We start from the raw sequence: 19,539 nt of genomic DNA, 5'->3' as shown, positions 1-19,539 counted from the left end.
TGGGAAATACTGGTTTGCGATAAACGGGAAGGTGGGGGGAGGAAGCGGCGGAGCCAAAACGCTGCTTTTAAGTTAAAGGCGATCAATAACTTTTCCTGGTAGGCTGCAGTATATATATTTTTACCAGTCGCTAGGAGATATTGGAATGTATATGCAACGTAATGTGTGTGTTACCGATACGTATGTATATTTAAAAGTAGCCGTATTACAGGCACGGTTCGAAAAAAAGCATTTGCAATATGTATTTGTTTGTTACCATATGGATTTAATTCAAAGTTAAAAAATCCTCACGTGTAATATCTTTCTGTGTAAATATCTCATATTACAACGTGGGACACCTGCGGCCTAAAATCTGGTGCGGCCTGTACAAGTACAAAATTGATTTTCTTTCTAAAATTAGAGCCAGCGGCTTTTAATCAGGTGCGCTCTGTAGTGCGAAATCTACGGTAATTTTACAATGCTGCAGCGTACTTCGATGCCGTGCAGTAGTCCCCCTCACATCAGACAGCGATGCAGTCAGAATGCTCTCCACAGAACATCTGTAGAAATTTTCCAATGCAACCTAATCTTAAATTGCTAAATTCACACAAGGCATTAGAGAACAGAATTAAATAATAACAACAAAATAGAGAGAGTACAGAGAAGATTTACTAGAATGTTACTTGGGTTTCAGCACCTAAGTTACAGGGAAAGGTTGAACAAGTTAGGTCTTTATTCTTTGGAGCATAGAAGGTTGAGGGGGGGGACTTGATAGAGGTATTTAAAGTTATGAGGGGGATAGATCGAGTTGACGTGGATAGGCTTTTTCCATTGAGAGTAGGGAAGATTCAAACAAGAGGACATGAGTGGAGAGTTAGGGGGCAAAAGTTTAAGGGTAACAAGGGGGAATTTCTTTACTCAGAGAGTGGTAACTGTGTGGAATGAGCTTCCAGTAGAAGTGGTAGAGGCAGGTTCGGTATTGTCATTTAAAGTAAAATTGGATAGGTATATGGGCAGGAAAGGAATGGAGGGTTATGGGCTGAGTGCGGGTCAGTGGCACTAGGTGAGTGTAAGTGTTCGGCACAGACTAGAAGGGCCGAGATGGCCTGTTTCCGTGCTGTTATTGTTATATGGTTAATACTGAAAAGGATCAATCTACTTTTCAAAATATTTTAGAATTAAATCCTTAACAAATCTACAAATATTAATCTCATTTTAGAAGGGCAGACACCATGAAATGCTTTGGGAAATGCATCTCAAATACTTACTGTAAGTGAATTGAGTCAAAGAAGTCATTCACATGTGACTAGAAAAGAATACCTGAAGTTTCTTCTACAGATTAGGAACTGACTAATTTATAAGACTTGGTTCCATCTCCCTAATTTAATGCAACAAATCTGCCGTAAAAGGTATTGCAAAAAAAATGAAAACTTGCTTTATGGTGGCACAACACTGTGTGGCTTTTTCAGACTCATGCATGCAAATGCTAACTCACCAACCTTCCTCTGCAACTGGATCCTTGACTTCCTCATCAGAAGACCACAGTCAGAGTGGAGTTCCCACCATCAAGGTCATCTTCAAAAGGTGATGTCTCCAAAAGGCACCAAGGACCCCTACCACACAGGATAGCCCCTCTCCTCATTACTACCATCAGAGAGAAGGGACAGGGCTCTGAAGACACACACCCAATATTTTAGGAACAGCTTCTTCCTCTTCGCCTTCAAATTTCTAAACAATCAACCCATGAATGCTATTTTTGTTCTCTATTTAATTTCTTATTATATTTTATGTAAGAAACTGTACCACTGTCACAAAACAACATTTCATGACATACATCCAGTGACAACAGGCTCTAGAGTTTGCAGAGAATACTGTGGGGAAAAAAAACACCTGGTGAGCTGCAGTTCTGTGAGCAAAAACGCCTTGTTAATGAGAGAGGTCAGAGGAGAACGGCCAGACTGGTTCAAGCTGACAGGAAGGCGACAGTAAGTAACATAACCACGCAATACAAATGTGGTGTGCAGAAGAGCTTCTCTGAAAGCACAGCACGTCAAACTTTGAAGTGGGTGGGCTAGGCTACAGCAGCAGCAGACCATGAGCATTAGGTACAGGAGGTACCCAATAAAGTGGGCTTTGAATGCATGTCAGTGATAGTAAAACTGACTCCGATTCTTCCAGCGTTGTGTACGTATTCTTTGATCCACAGCATCTGCAGTTGTATTTTTGTGTTTTGATTCCGATTCTGGTCTGTGCTCCAATGATGGTCATCCTCTTTAGGACTGAATACTGTAAGGCAACACTGCCACCAGGTGTCAGCATTGCAACTTAAAGTGTATGCTAAGCTGTCGGCTCCACAACAGCGCATACCTGGTATTGCACATGTCCTAGCAGTACATTCAACAATAACCATGGTTTCTTCAAAGAATCATCTTGTGATATTTTAGTGACTTTCCAGGCAAAGCAGAATCGGATAGACTATGAATGAAGAGATTTGACATGTCAACAAATACAATCAAAAACTTCTATAGTTGTACTGTGGAGAGCATTCTGACAGGCTGCATCACTGTCTAGTATGGAGGGGCTACTGCACAGGACCGAAAGAAGCTGCAGAGGTTGTGAATCTAGTCAGCTCAATCTTGGGCACTATCCTACAAAGTAAAGATATTTATTCCTCATGTATGTGAAGGATGTCAGAAATAAAGTCAATTTAATTCAAAGTACCCAGGACATCTTTAGGGAGTGGTGTCTCAGAAAGGCAGCTTCCATTAAGGACCCCCAGCACCCAGGGCATGCCCTTTTCTCACTGTTACCATCAGGTGGGAGATACAGAAGCCTGAAGGCACACACTCAGCAATTCAGGAACAGCTTCTTCCCCTCTGCCATCTGATTCCTAAATAGACATTGAATCTTTGGACACTACTTCCTACATAAAACCATCACAATTAAATAGGGCCAGACTCCTAGTCAGATGGTGAAATTTTATTATATAATCAGTTGTCTTAGTTTTTCCTCTGCTTACATGATAAATATGGTAGCAATGCAATATCTACATCAGGCTGCTGTTTATTGATTACAGTTCAGCATTCAACACCATCATAAGATCAGTACTAATCAACAAGCCCCAATACCTGATCCTCTGTGCCTCCCTCTGCAACTGGATCTTTGACCTCATCAGGAGACCATATTCAGTGCAAATCAGAAATAACATCTCCTAGTTGACAATCAACACTGATGCACCTCAAGGATGTCTGCTTAGCCCACTGCTCTGCTCTCTCTACACCCATGGCAGTGTGTGGCTAGACACAGCTCAACCATCTATAAATTTGCTGATGACATACTTTTGTTGGCAGAGGTTCAGGTGGTGAAGTGGAGGCAGTGAGATAGGTCAGCCTGGTTGAGTGGTGTTGCAACAACAACCTTGCACTCAATGTAAGTAAGACCAAGGAATTGATTGTGGACTTCAGGACGGGGAAGTTGAGGGAAAAGACAGCACTCCTCATTGAGGGAACAGCAATAGAAAAGGTGAGCAGTTTTTAAGTTCCTGGATGTCAACATCTCTGAAGATCTATCCTCAATCCAACTTATTCGTTGCAATTACAAAGAAGCAGAAACTTTCATTGGGAGTTTTGAGGAGACCTGGTATGTCACCAAATACTCTTACAAATTTATCGTAGAGAGCATTCCGACTGGTTGCATTGCCGTGTGGTATGGGGGGCCACCACACAGGATCAGAGAAGCCTGCAGAAACGTCGTAAACTCAGCCAGCTTCATCACTAGCACTAGCTTCCTCAGCAATGAGGACATCTTTAGAAGGTGATGCCTCAAAAAAAACAGTACAGAAGCCTGAAAGCACACACTCATTGATTCAGGAACAGCTTTTCCCCTCCATCAGATCTCTGAATGACATTGACCCATGTACACCACCTCACTAATTTTGTTTGCTCTCCTTTTACACTATTTAATTATTAAATATATTTTTTAAATTTTTATTATGTATTGCAATGTACCTCTGCTGCAAAACAACAAAACTACAGCTGCCAGTGATATTAAATCTGTTTCTGACACTGAGGGCCAGTGCCTGATCTTGACTTGAAATGTCATCTCGTTATAGATGCTGCCTGACCCAGTGAGTTCCTCCAGCATCTTGTGTGTGTTTTTTTCCCAGATATGGATTAATGAGAGTTGAGAGTTACTGTAAATACTCCATGTTTTTCATGGAGCTGCAACTTCATTCCATCTAGCCAGCCATTTATTGTTGTGGGGTACTACATGAAAAAAAATTAAAAATAAAACAGAGGAGATGCTTTGTTTCAGTAGGTCGAAACAGGTTTCAGGTCTCAATTTTTTTTTGATCAGAAGCAGAAAAGGTTTAGATATTTAACAGTTCAAAGGAAAATACAGAACACAGAAGGGACAAATGGGGTAAGATACAATGCATGTCTTTGAAAGTCTGGACATCAAAAGTTATTTACCTATTTATTGAGTTACAAGGCCCCTTTCAGCCCTGAGCTGCACCTCCCAGCAACCCCCAATTTAATCCTCGTCTAATCACAGGACAATTTACAATGACATATTAACCTACCAACCAGTACATCTTTGGACTGACGGGGAAACCGGAACACCCAGAAGAAACGCGTGCAATCATACAGTCTCCTCACAGGCAGCAGTGGGTATTGAACCCAGATCACCTGTACTGCAAAGTGTTGTGCTAACCACTACGCTACTGTGCTGCCCCCAAATAATCAAAAATAAATTTTAAAAAAAGATCATGGACATGATTGATTAATTCCTGAGTTTATTAAGTCTGGCCAGCACATTACTGCAGGTGACCAAGCTTGAAATCTCTCTCTGGTATTCTATAATACTTGCACTTCTGGTGGCCAGGTATGTCCTGGAAGATGTTGCTGATTACCTTTCACAGTCTCTCAGTACAGAAACAGAACCATCAGCCTACCAGGTCCATGCTGTGGATAAAACAATGAATGGACACTTACTGATCCATAATTCCTCTTTCTGATCCAGTCTCATTGCAAAGCACATCAAACAACTGCCTCTATGCAATCATGATATAGTCTTTCTTTGTAATTAAATACATTTTCATCTTGAGTTTCATCTTCAGTAGTTTCCTTATTAGTACCATTTTAAACATATTACTTGATTCAGAAAAATATAATTAAAATACAGGAGTTGCTCAATGCATTCATGGCCATTTATTAAATTAAAAATTATCATTATAATAGCAGGGCACTGTCATCTACCTGACACTAAATGAGCTTATTTTATGAAACTGAAAGTAATGCACACACAAAATCAGTGATTATGTGTTTTACTTTTATGAGATCCTTGTTGAATAATGCAAGCTGCTTTTGTTAAAAGTGTGGGTCAATTTTGGAGGGTATACAGTATATTATTATTATTATTATTATTATAGTAAATTGTATTATAAAACTTATCAATTCTCAATTGCTCTTTTTGTTTCAGAGATGAATCAAAAGCAATGTTACAAATTACTCTTAACTATCCAAGCAATAGAATTTAATCATGTATGAGAGCATAGTTCATGTAAAACCTGTAACGGTGCCTAAAATGAAATATTGTAAACAATATGGTGCATTCATTATGCTGTTTTAAAGTAGAAATGTCTCCTCTCTTAAACAAAATCCTGTCAATTCAAATAATAGGTACTACTACTTTCATCTTGTCCGAGTTAGATCAGTAATTGTTACAAGATTTTAACATTAAATAACTTGAAACATTTTTCACCTCAGAAGCTGTAGCCTTCAAAGCAAAGCTGTTTGCTTGTTTTGCAGCCTTCTTTCCAACAACTTTTCCTCATCCCACTTCTGAAAATGTGAGAACTTGCTACAATTGTGACCTGATAGAGATGTATAAGATGAGGTGTATTGATCTTCTGGACAGCCAGAGGCTTTCCCCCCGGGCTGAAATGGCTAACACGAGGGGGCTTAGTTTTAAGGTGCTTGGAAGTAGGTACAAAGGGAATGTCAGGGGTAAGTTTTTCCGCACAGAGAGTGGTGGGTGCATGGAATTCGTTGCCAGAGATGTGGTAAAGGCAGGTGCAAGAGGGTCTTTTAAGAGACTCCCAGATAGGTACACAGAGCATAGAAAAATATAGGGCTATGCAGTAGTGAAATTTTAGGTAGTTTCTAGATTAAGTTACATGGTCAGCACAAAATTGTGGGCCAAAGGGCCTGTAATGCGCTGTAGATTTCTATGTTCTAATGCATTGTACAAAGGCTCATACATAGGTCTTAGTTATGAGGCAAAATGCAATTTAAGTGAGTTACACAGGGATTCACAGGTGTAGAACAAAAACTGTACAGACCAGAAAATGAGACTAAAACCAGTCCTCTAGCTTTGTGCTCAATGCTTCTGTTATTTTTCCACTGACGAAACAACAGATTGTATTTTTCTTCTTTTGTGCTAATGGCAGCTGACATGCATCAGAAAGGTGCATTACTGCCACCTGCTGTAATGGAGTATGAAGGAAGCCATGATGGGGATCAGATCCTACCTCCCAAACTCTTTTAATCAAAGAGTTCACCGATGCCCTACACGACTTAACCACCCCTGCCTCAGGTGCCAGAATATCCTGCAAACTAGGCATCACAGATCTACCCAATAACATGCCCAAACATCTTCCCATGTTCCAACAAATATCTATGGCACACCATGATCCACCATCTCTGGGACCTTACAAAAATGACACCACCCATTCCCATTCTTACCAAGAAGTGCCAAAGTGGACTGCAAACCCCTACATCCAAACTTCAGTCTCACCAACCACAAATCTTCCCTCCCATTCTTTCCCAAGAGGCACCCCACTGGGTCAATGGAAACAAATTGTAATACCAACTCCCGGTCTGACAATTTCAGCCATTTCCCAGTTGCAGCCAACCTAATACAAGGTTTGGCTTCATACTTTCCTATACTGACTATAATATCCACCTCACTTAGATAGTGCCCGTGTTGCTATAACATCTGCACATTCATTATCTGATACTGTACACCCACATGTAGAGGTACCCAACAAAACTGTTCTACTATTCCCACCCTCTCCAAAACATACAGATTATAGCACACTTCCATCAACAGATCAGGTCTCCTCAAAGGCTTCAATTCCAACCTCTGCAGTACTGAGGCAAAGTCCAAGCAGATCATGACTCTGAATGGCTTAACTTGTTCAATCCATTGCAGGCTAATGATAATGGCCATAAATTCTGCTGTACAGATGGACAACCCACTGGTCAGACTTTCCTTTTCCTCAACATTAAACCAGGGAATAAATATCCCTGAGACCACCCGGTTACCAACTGGGTCGTTAGAACCATCTGTAAAGATAGGCAGAAAGGAAAACAATCCCACTGCCATGAATGGCCAGACACCCTCACACCACCCACAAGACCCTGGATATCCTCCAGTAACGTTCTACCTTTTCCTACAACTGGAGACTTTCACATTGGAACACCTGGACAGGCCACAGTTGGGCTAATTCACAAATTCCCAAGACCAGACTCACACACATACAGTATTCTCTAATTACTCCCCCATAACATTTACCAACACTGCTAAGCATATTCCTAACAGTCCATTAAAACAGAATATGTCAAATGGAACACCCCTCACCCTACTAAGGAAGTCTAGAATACAAGGCTCAATTTTTCTCTCTGCGGGTTGAGAGGCATTTCAAATAGTTCAACCTCCAATGCATCTCTAGGTTTGGACTACAATGCTCCACTACTGATTCTAAGTGCACTGGCCTGTAGAGTATCTAACCTACATAAAACTGAATGAGCTGCCTCTCCATAAATCATACAACCATAATCCAGACAAGAGCACATTAAAGCACAATAAATTGTCAATACAACATCCCTAGAAGTATCCCAGTCATGCACAACTACACAGTGCAACAGACTGAATTTCTGCATACCTTTCCAATATCAAGGGAACACATCAGTAATTGTTCTTACAATCCACTGAGAGTTTAGCCCTTAAGCCCTTCCTGGGCCACAGAGTAACTGCTGCAAGTGACAGCTGGCATAAATTTCACTAATAGCTCTAATTAGATCCCATGACATTTACTAAAACTCATTAGGCAGCAGACTAGAGATAATTGTTTGAGCTGGTACACAGTCATTGGCCACTTTAATTGATACACCTGTACACCTGCTTTTTCATGCTAATCTAATTAGCCAATCATGTGGCAGCAACTCACTGCATAAAAGCATGCAGACAAGATCAAGCAGAAGGACCTTGTCTCTACTGTATCTAAAAAAATTAATGGTAAGTGTGGGTGGAAATAGGGAATAAAGGTCACATTACATGTGATTTTAATGCTTATAGTATGATGTGTATTTGCAACAACACAAATGTGAATGGGATGGTGGTAAAAAGCTTTCTGGAAGAAGTGTTTGGTGGGGTTGAATGATTGTTGGAGTACAAGGATAAATCTGTTCAACAACACTATTTCTGCTATGGACCTTACACTAGTATCTAAGGATATAGCAAGTGTGAGTGTAACTGGGAAATGTACAATGCTATGATAGTGGGGAGCGATCATTTCCCCATCATCTGTACAATGAGAATAGATGTGTATCTGATTAAAAAGATCTCCTATCCCCAAAAATAGAATTATAAAAAGGCAAATTGAAATGTATTTGAAGATTTATATGAAGATTTCCTGATCATTTGGTTTAGGAGGATATTGAGTTGAGTAATAATACCTTGTGCTCTGGAACCAACAGCAAAGGAAATAATTCCCAGATTGTTGGGAGTTAATAAAAAAAAAAAGCTGTTCCCTGATGGATGGATGAATGTGAGAGAGCTGTGGAGGAGTGGAATGAAGCTTTTAGGCAGTGTTACTCCTATTCATCTTTCATGCAATATAAAAGAGCTCAAATATTGTTAGAAAAGTAGTGAGATGGGCAAAGAAAATATATTGAAGAATGTACTGTTATAGCATTTGGAAAGAGATCTGGGTTGGGAAGTTTGGGGTGTGATGCAAAAAAATAGGGGGGGGGAGTTAGAAAACTTGATACATCACCTGCTTTGTATGGTGGGGAGGTGGTTACATTTACTAACTCTGAAAAAAGCAGAATTATTAGCAAAAACATGGCAGTGTACCTAGTTCAACTAATTTTAGTAAAGAAGAGAAAGATTTTTGGCAAGCAATACTCAGATTGTTGAGGAAAAAGTATGTTCCAGTTTCTGCTTGGATGTTGAATTTATGTACACTGTCTGAACTTAAAAGGGCTATTAATAGTGCTTGTCAGCCACCACCAAGGAAAGGCATTATTTGTTATGTTTACACAGTTATCAGATTCAAAACTTGTGCAGGTTTTGAAATTCTTTAACAAAATATACAAACTTTTGTAGACTGAAAGGTGACTTCTTGCTTCCTTAATTAGCAAAATTAGTGATTGTTATCTCTATATTGAAACATGGTAAGGATCAATCAGATCCTTCCTGTCATAAACCTATTTTGCTAACTTGACATGTATGTTAGATAATGGAATGAACAGTTATAGCAAGGTTTTCTTATTTTGTGGAAAGTAATGGAAAATTAGCTGTAAAGTCCAGTCTGTATTTCTTAAAGGGAGAATGACCATGGACTCAGTAAGTTTGCAGGGATAAATGCCAGAAGGGAGATCTGTGGGGAGGGACGAATGGATAGTTCCTATATGGACAGAATGAATACAATGGTTAGTTCATTAGTTGTCTGCAGGAATCAGTCTTGAGCCCTCAATATTTATTTTAAAGGGTCCTGATTGGTCCTGAAAAAGGGTCTTGGCCCGAACCATCGACTGTTTATTCATTCCCATAGATGCTACCTCACCTGCTGAGTTCCTCCTGAATTTTGTGTGATTTGCTTTGGATCTCCAACATCTGCAGGATTTCTCATGTTTATTTTGAAGATGTATTCAGGGTGAATGGGATTAGATGGTATAATTATGGATTAACTAAAATGAGAATCAGATTCAGGAAAGATGTACGTACTTTAACTCCCAACTGATACTTTGTCCCATTGAAACTTCATGGGGAAAGACATTAGATGAGTGTTTCCTGCCAAAGGGTCTCGGCCTAAAATGTCAAATGTACTTTTCTCCATAGATGCTGCCTGGCCTGCTGAGTTCCTCCAGCATTTTGTGTGTGTTGTTTGGATTTCCAGCATCTGCAGATTCTCTCTTTGTGAGGTGAATATTTCTGCTATTAGTACATTGTTAAATATGTATTAACACAAAGATAAAATCTGCAGATACTGGAAATCCAAGCAAAAGTGTATACCTGCCACTTAGTGCCCAATTCAGGAGAGATGCTTTTTGTCACGAAACCTTCCGGTTATTTGTATATTTATAGAGCCATCCTTCAGCACTAACAAAAGAGAGGAACACCCACAAAATGGAAGTTTGACCAACCAAGGAGATTTATTTTGCATGTCAAAAACAAGAAAATCTGCAGACACTGGAAATCCAAGCTACACACACAATGCTACACACACAATGCTACACACACAATGCTACACACACAATGCTACACACACAATGCTACACACACAATGCTACACACACAATGCTACACACACAATGCTACACACACAATGCTACACACACAATGCTGAAAGAACTCAGCAGGTCAGGCAGCATCTGTGAGAAAGCAGTAGCCAACGTTTCGGGCTGAGACCCTTCATCAGGAATGTGGGGGGGGGGGGGGGCGGAAGAGAGGGCTGGAGTCCAGTAATAGAGATGGGGAGGGGGTAGGGCCTAGAGGCACCAGGTGGAAAACCAATCAGAGGAAAGATAAAGGGGGGAGGGGATAAGCATGAAAGAACTGTAGAGATAAAGAAGCAGAAAGTTGAAAGGGGAGAGAGGCAGAGAGAGACCTGGGATAGGGGAAGGGGGAAGGAATTACTGGAAATTGGAGAATTCAATGTTCATACCACCAGGCTGGAGGCTACCCAGATGGTAGATGAGGTGTTGCTCCTCCAACCTGAGTTTGGCCTCATCATGGCAGTAGAGGAGGCCATGTATGGACATATCTAGATGGGAATGAGAGGCAGAGTTGAAGTGGGTGGCAACCGGGAGGTCCTGTCTATTGTGACAGACGGAGCGGTCCCCCATTCTGCATCGGGCCTCGCTGACGTAGAGGAGGCCGCACCGGATGCAATAGACAACTCCAGCAGACTCGCAGGTGAAGTGTTGCCTCACCTGGAAGGACTGTCTGGGGCCCGGAATGGTGGTAAGGGGGGAGGTGTGGGGACAGGTGTAGCATTTGCATTTGCAGGGATAAGTGCCAGGTGGGAGTTCTTTGGGGAGGGACGTGTGAACCAGGTAGTCACGGAGGGAACGATCCCTGCAAAAAGCTGAGAGGGGTAGGGAGGGAAAGATGTACTGGGTGGTGGGGTCCTGTTGAAGGTGGCGGAAGTTGCGGAGGATAATATGCTGGATCCGGAGGCTGGTGGGGTGGAAGGTGAGGACAAGGGGAACCCTGTCCCTGTTGTGGTGATGGGCGGATGGGTTAAGGGCTGAAGTGCGGGAAGTGGAAGCGATGCGGGTGAGGGCCTCTTTGATGATGCCAGAAGGGAAACCACGATCCTGAAAGAAAGGACATTTGAGAAGTCCTGGAACAGAAAGCCTCATCCTGGGAGCAGATGCGGCGGAGACAGGAATAGGGAATGGCATTTTTGCATTGGGCAGTGTGGAAAGAGATATAGTCAAGACAGTTATGGGAGTCAGTGTGTTTGTAGAAGATGTCAGTGGATAGTCTGTCTCCAGAGATGGAGACCGAGAGATCAAGAAAGGAAGACACAAAATGCTGGAGGGACTCAGCAGGCCAGACAGCTCCCTTCATCAGAGTGCAGTTTGTACTCAAAGCCTTTTGGAACAGACATCAGGATTGAATATTCAAAGCAGTTCTGCTAGCTGGGATGTGTAATTACTGTAAATATGTAATTCTGTCAAAATACTTGACTCTATTCAAAATGTTAAAGTAGGTGATTATAGCAATTGAAACTGTAGTTAATGGTTTATTGTGTCACCTTTGTGTTAATGTATAAAACCATGTCAGAGGCTGAATTTCTCCTGCTCCCTCTCCATCTCTTGAATGTTTGTTGTGTGAGGAAAGACCTCTATTTCCCATTCACAACTTCCACTTGGCTCAGTTTTAGTCACTCTCAACAAGTCAACTGAAAATACAAAATTAGGTGGGAAAGTGAACTTAGGATGTAACAGAATCTGCAAAAGATATAGACAAGTAAAGCGAAAGGGCAATGCGAGGAAACTTGAGGTTATAGAGTTTGGTAGGAAGAATACAAAAAATTGAGTGCTTTGTTTAGTGAGAAACTTGTAAATGATCCTTCAGACAAAAAACAATATTTAGGACTCAAGTGAGGAGAAATTTCTTGATACGCAGGATTGTAAACTGATGGATATTTACAAGCTGAGGGCAAACTCAAGGTGCAGAAGCAACACCTCATATTCCGTCAGGGTAGCCTCCAACGTGATGCCATGAACACCAATTTATCTAACTGCTAATAATTTCTCCCTTCCCTCTTTCTTTTTTTTTCTATTCCATGGTCCATTGTCCTCTTTTATTAGATCATTTCCCCTTCATCCCTTTATCTCTTGCTCCTATCCCCTCCCAGCTTCTTACTTCCTCCCTCCTTCCCCATCCACCCACCTTCCCACTTACCTGGTCTCACCTATCACCTGCCAATGTCCTACTTCATCCCCCTCTCCCCAACCTACCTATCATCCCCCTCACATGATCTCACCCATCACTTGCCAGCTTGAACTCCTTCCCCACCCCCACCATCTTCTTATTCTGCTTTCTGCCCCCTTCCCTTCCAGTCCTGATGAAGGCAGTTGGCCCGAAACATCCATTGCTGTTTGGTTCCCCCACCCTGCTTCCCACAGATCCTGCCCGACTCGCTGAGTTCTTCCAGCACTTTGTGTGTGCTGCTCAAGATTTCCAGCATCTGTAGAAACTCTGGTGTTTGAGATTTACAACCCACGTGTCAAAAAAGGAATTTTACTTTGGAGGGCTATGGAGTACATTCAAATCTGAGAACTATTGGATTTTAGACACTATAGAGTTTTGGACAGAAAGGAAAATGGAAAATTTTGGGATGAGGTGTCAAGAAGCTCATGAACAAATAATCAGTCAAGACTTTGAATGGTGGAGCAGCAACAGGCTGACTTTCCCTTGACTCTGTTTCTTCCCTCTTGGGCAGATTTTATGGATCTGAATAAGATCAAGACATGCTAGGTGCTTTCATGGATTTGCTCTCTTTTTGTACCTTATGCCTCTACATACCTGTTCAGAGAAAAAAAGATACTGGTTTGTTGCTATAATGAATAATACTGAGATCAGACTGCCCCATTTAACTTCTCAATTTATGTCCATTTAGTCCGTTCTAGTTCCAAAATTTATTTGTACTGTTCTCGTATACATTCTCAATTAGGTTGACAACTTGCCATATTTGGAACTTGCCAGCTTTTACAGGTTTTATTAGCAGCTTGTGTCCAAATGAGTCAAATGCAATTAACAGTAAAGGGTCCTGGTAGTTAAGCTTGGTATCTGCCGTTATGTTATGTAGGATGAAATATAGTTGTTACTTCTTGGGATTGAAATGTTTCAGCTTGTGTGTCAAAACTCAGTTTAGCATTGTTACCAAATTGTCAGGGAGAGGGGCAGGGCAAATTTTCAGAAAATGGGGAGTGGAGTACTGTCAAAAAACAGGAGCAGAGAGATTAGGGTTAAAATATGTAGTTTAGAGTGATCATAGTCTCACTGTGGACTGGCTCAAATGAGGGCAGTTGGACAATTAGGCCCAGTGCCAACATTTGAAGGGATTCCAGTAGTGACTTGGATGGCAGATCACAGGGAGTTGGCAGCATGACATATCAACAAACTCCCTTCCCAATTCTCCATCACACTTTCTCCCATTTTCATGGCATTCTATGTGGCTGCTGACCTAAGTCAGGCTGCTGTTTATTAACTACAGCTCAGTGTTCAACACAATCATACCTGCAGTTCTAGTCAACAAGCTCCAAGCTGGGTCTCTGTACCTCTGTCTACAACTGGATCATTGACTTCCTCACCGGGAGACCAGTCTGTGCTGATCTGAAATGACATCTCCTCATTGAAAATCAACACTGGCACACTTCAACTTTTGTTGGCTGGATTTCTGATGGTGACGAAGAGACATATGGGAGCAAAGTAGATCAGCTGGTTGACCATAAGACCAACAGATATAGGAGCAGAAGTAGGCCATTCAGCCCATTGAGTCTGCTCCCCCATTCAATCATGGGTGTTCAATTGCTCTGCCATTCAATCATGATTCTTCCAGTCATCCCCACTCCCCTGCCTTCTCCCCATACCCTTTGACACCCTGACTAATCAAGAACCTATCTATCGCTGCTTTAAATACACGCAATGACTTGGCCTCCAAAGCTGCTTGTGGCAACAAATTCCACAGATTTACCACCCTCTGACTAAAGTAATTTCTCCATATCTCTGTTCTAAATGGAAGTCCTTCAATGGTTGAGTGGTGACGTAGCAACAATCTTGTACTCGATATCAGTAAGACCAAGGAATTGATTGCAAATTTCAGAAAGGGTAAGTTGAGGAAACACACTAGTCCTCATTGAGTGTTCAGAAGTGGAAAGAGTGAGCAGTTGCAAGTTCCTGAGTGTCAACATCTTTGAAGATCTATTCTGGGCCCAATATATTGATGTAATTACAAAGAAGGCACCACAGCAATTATACTTCATTAGGAGTTTGAGGAGAATTGATATGTCGCAAATTTCTAGAAATGGAGAGCATTCCAACTGGTTGCAAAACCGTCTGGTATGGAGGGACCTCTGCACAGGATCGGGGAAAAGTTGTTTTTTTTTCCTTTGTTTACACTACTTATTTAATTTAATGATATACATATATATTTATTGTAATTTAGTTTTTATTATTACATATTGCAATGTACTGCGGCCGCTAAACAACAAATTTCATGACATATACCAGTGATTAAACCGGATTCTGATTTTCATTCTGGTGACTCATTACTACCTTACTTTAAGGGCATAAATGTGTTGAAAGCAATTTAGAGATTTACTAGACTAATAACTAGAATAGAATGGTTGTCTCATGAAGGGCAATTAGATAAGTTAAGCTTGCACCTACAGGAGTTTCGAAAAGTGATACGTGACTTTGATTGAATCAAATAAGATCCATGACAGGGTGAACATAGAGAATAAATAGAGACATATCTTTACCTTCCCCCACCTCCAGCTTTCTGCAGGGATCGATCATTGTCCATTTGCCCCTCCCCACTACCCTCCCTCCTGGCACTTATCCCTGCAAGCGGCCAAAGTGCTACTCCTGCCTGTTCACCTGCAAATCTGCTGGGGTTTTCTATTGATTTCAGTGCTCCTGATGTGCAAACAAGCTGGATGAACTCAGCAGGTCGGGCAGCATCCGTTGAAAGGTGCAGTCAACATTTCGGGCTGAGACCCTTCGTCAGGACTCATTGGAGAGACCCATCGTAGGCTGGAGGACTGTTTCGTTGAACACCTCTGCTCCATCCACCAAAAGCAAAACATCTCGGTGGCCCAACGTTTTAGTTCCAATTCCCATTTCAACATGTCGGTCCATGGCCTCGTGCCAGGATGAGGCCACTCTCAGGATGGAGGAGAAACACGTATTCCACCTGGGTAGCCTCCAACCTGATGCTATGAATATTGATTTCTCCTTAAAAAAACATTTCCTTCCCCCTCCCATCTTCCTTATTCCCCATTCTGACCTCTTACCTCCTCTCCCCTGCCTGTCCCCTCACCCACTGTCCCGCCCTCCTTCCCTTTTTCCTGTAGTCCACCCTCCTCTCCGATCAGATTCCTTCCTCTCCAGCCCTTTATCTTTCCTACCTGGCTTCACCAATCACCTGCTAGTTAATTCCCCTTCCCATCCACCCACCTTTTTATTCTGGGATCTTCCCCTTCTTTGCCAGTCCTGAAGAAGAGTCTTGGCCCAAAACATTAATAGTTTATTCATTTCCATAGATGCTGCCTGACTTGCTGAGTTCCTCCAGCATTTTGTGTGTGTTGCTTCAGATTTCCAGCATCAGCAGACTTTCTCATGTTTATGAATACAAAGGAGATGTTACCTCTTGCTGGACAATGGTCTTTGCTCTGGTAAGATGGCGGCGTGCTTGGATGCAGTGGTTTCTCTGGTGTTATTGTCTTTTTTTTTAACAATCACAAAACTCTGCTGGATATTAAGAACTTAAAGTACTTCAGGTCTACCCCATCAGCAAGTTGCTCATTGGCAGAGAAACTGAAGGATTTGGACTTGGTGTGGACCACGATGCTGCCTGTGACAGACGCACGTCAATGCACAAAGAAAGAGTTCAGTCCTAGTCACTCTACTTGTAATTGCAAGACCCGGTTGTACATTGGTGTTGTGGAATGTTGCAGGACCAATTCACTGGTTTATTGGCGAATGGTGGAGGCGGACAGTACCTTGTTCGTAGCAAGGACTAAGCCTCATGCCACGGTGTCGCCCAGGGGGAGGAGACAGAGTCAGACACTCCACTGGAATACCAGAGGCAGTATACACATGGCAGAAAAACAAGATGCATTGTGTTCAACTGCAGACTGCTGCAACATTGATGGAGACAAGATGGCATACAGGAGCAAGATATACCAGCTGGTTGAGTGGTGTAGCAGCAACAATCTTGCACTCAACGTAAGACCAAAGAGCTGATTGTGTACTTCAGAGGGTAGAATGAGGGAACAGGAACCAATCCTCATAGAGGGGTCAGAAGTGGAGAGTGAGCAATTTCAAATTCCTGGGTGTCAAGATCTTTGAGGACCTAACCTGATCCCAACCTTATCTCAAGTTGGATAAGTCACCGGGACCGGACCACAGGTACCCCAGGCTACTGTGGGAAGCGAGGGAGGAGATTGCTGAGCCTCTGGCAATGATCTTTGCATCATTAATGAGGACAGGAGATGTTCTGGAGGGTTGTGGATGTTCTTCCTTTATTCAAGAAAGGGAGTAGGGATAACCCAGGAAATTATAGATAAGTGAGTCTTACCTCAGTGGTTGGTAAGTTGATGGAGAAGATCCTGAGAGGCATAGTATGATTAGGAATATGTAGTCAGCATGGCTTTGTCAAAGGCAGGTTGTGCCTTACGAGCCTGACTGAATTTTTTGAGGATGTGACTAAACACATTGAAGGTAGAGCAGTAGATATAGTATATATGGATTTTAGTAAGGCACTTGATAAGGTACCCCATGCAAGGCTTATTGAGAAAGTTAGGAAGCATGGGAATCAAGGAGACCTTGCTTTGTGGATCCAGAACTGGTTTGCCCACAGAAGGCAAAGAGTGGTTGTAGACAGGTCATATTCTGCATTGAGGGCGGTGATCAGTGGTGTGCCTCAGGGATCTGTTCTGGGACTCCTACTCTTCGTGATTTTTATAAATGACCTGGATGAGGAACTGGAGGGATGGGTTAGTAAATCTGCTGATGACACAAAGATTGGGGGTGTTGTGGATAGTGTGGAGGGCTGTCAGAGGTTACAATGGGACATTGATAGGATGCAAAACTGGGCTGAGAAGTGGTAGATGGAGTTCAACCCAGGTAAGTGTGGTTCATCTTAGTAGGTCAAATATGATGGCAGAATTTAGCATTGATGGTAAGATTCTTGGCAGTGTGGAGGATCAGAGTGATCTTAGGGTCCAAGTCCATAGCAGGTTGACTCTGTGGTTAAGAAGGCATACAGTGCATTGGCCTTCATCAATCGTGGGATTGAGTTTAAGAGCCGAGAGGTAATGTTGCAGCTATATAGGACCCTGGTCAGACTCCACTTGGAGTACTGTGTTCAATTCCAGTCGCTTCACTACAGGAAGGATGTGGAAACCATAGAAAGGGTGTAGAGGAGATTTACAAGGATGTTGCCTGGATTGGGGAGCATGCCTTATGAGAATAGGTAGAGTGAACTCAACCCTTTTCTCCTTGGAGCGATGGAGGATGAGAGGTGACCTGATAGAGGTGTACAAGATAATGAGGGGCATTAATTCTGTGGATAGTCAGAGGCTTTTTCCCAGGGCTGAAATAGCTAGCACGAGAGGGCATAGTTTTAAGGTGCTTGGAAGTAGGTACAGAGGAGCTGTCAGGGGTAAGTTTTTTTTTTTACACAAAGAGTGGTGAGTGCATGGAATGGGGTGGCGGTGGTGGAGGCAGAAATGATAGGATCTTTCAAGAGACTCCTGGATGGCTACATGGAGCTTAGAAAAATAGAGGGCTATGGATATAGCCTAGGTAGTTCTAAGGTAGGCACATGTTTGGCACAGCTTTGTGGGTTTTCTATCTTTCTATGATTCTATATCAATGCAGGTATAAACAAGGCAAGACAGCAGCTGTATTGCATTAGGAGTGAGGAGATTTGATTTGTCACCCAAGACACTTGAAAACTTCAACAGATGTACTGTGGAGATCATTCTGACAGGCTACATCTCTGTCTGGTATGGGGGGGGGGGGGCGGTTACTGCACAGGATTGAAAGAAGCTACAAAAAGCTGTAAAATTAGTCAATTCCATCATGGGTACTAGCTTCCGTAGTATCCAAGACATTTTCAAGAAGCAGTGCCTCAGAAAGGCAGTGTCCATCATTAAGGACCTCCGTCACCCACGCCATGCCTTGCTCTCATTGTTACTGCCAGGACGGAGGTACAGAAACCTGAAGGCATACACTCAGCGATTCAGAAACAGTATGCTTACTATAGTTGATATACTTTTTTCTATATTATCATGCATTGCATTGGACTGCTGCTGCTAAGTCAACAAATTTCACAACACATGCCAGTGATATTAAACCTGATTCTGATACCTTCATGAACTCGGAGTTGGACTATTTTTTTGTGTGTGACTACTTTACAGCTGCTGTATCTTGTACGTATGTGCTTGTATGCACCTTGTGCTGTGCATGACAGTTTTGCACCTTGGCCCCAGAGGAATGCTGCTTCATTTGGCTGTATTCCTGTACGGTTGAATGACATTTAAATTTGAACTTGGACTTAAAGGCCTTTTTAAAACAGCGATGAATCATTTCCCCTGAGATTGCATCTTTGGAATCATCTTCCTCAAAAGACAGCAGTTGAAGAATAAATATTTCAAATGTAAAAATATTGAGATATTGAAAATCCCATTGACCATAAGACACCATTGAGCACATCTACAAAGAGAGTTGCCACAAGAAATGCCCACCAGCTAGGCTTTGCTCTCTTCTCGCTGCTACCAGCAGGGAGGTACTGGAGCCATTGGTTCAGGAATAGTTATCACCCGTCAAATATCAGGTTCCTGAACCAGCCTGGACAACTTCACTCAATAACATTGAACTGACCACTGAACTCACTTTCAAGGACTCTACAACTCATGTTCTCAATATGATTTATTTATATTTGCACAGATTGTCTTTGACACATTGCTTGCTTGTCAGTCTTCCTGTGTGGTTTTTCACAAATTCTACTGTCAATACTTGCAAGAA

At 42.2% G+C, this 19,539-nt stretch overlaps 1 long non-coding RNA gene across 1 annotated transcript; it reads right to left on the bottom strand.

The window, feature by feature from the left end:
- Positions 1-4,757: 4,757 nt before the first annotated feature.
- Positions 4,758-8,012, bottom strand: LOC140732838 (uncharacterized). Its single transcript, XR_012100158.1, has 2 exons — positions 7,928-8,012; positions 4,758-4,943 (listed from the first exon to the last, which is right to left on the bottom strand). It is a non-coding gene; the product is annotated as an uncharacterized lncRNA (long non-coding RNA).
- Between the last annotated feature and the right edge of the window lie 11,527 nt (positions 8,013-19,539).

The sequence above is a fragment of the Hemitrygon akajei genome, chromosome 9, assembly GCF_048418815.1.
Source record: "Hemitrygon akajei chromosome 9, sHemAka1.3, whole genome shotgun sequence".
Classification (NCBI taxonomy): domain Eukaryota; kingdom Metazoa; phylum Chordata; class Chondrichthyes; order Myliobatiformes; family Dasyatidae; genus Hemitrygon; species Hemitrygon akajei.
The sequence above is the reverse complement of the archived record's forward strand: the minus strand, read 5'-3'. Positions and strand labels throughout refer to the sequence as shown.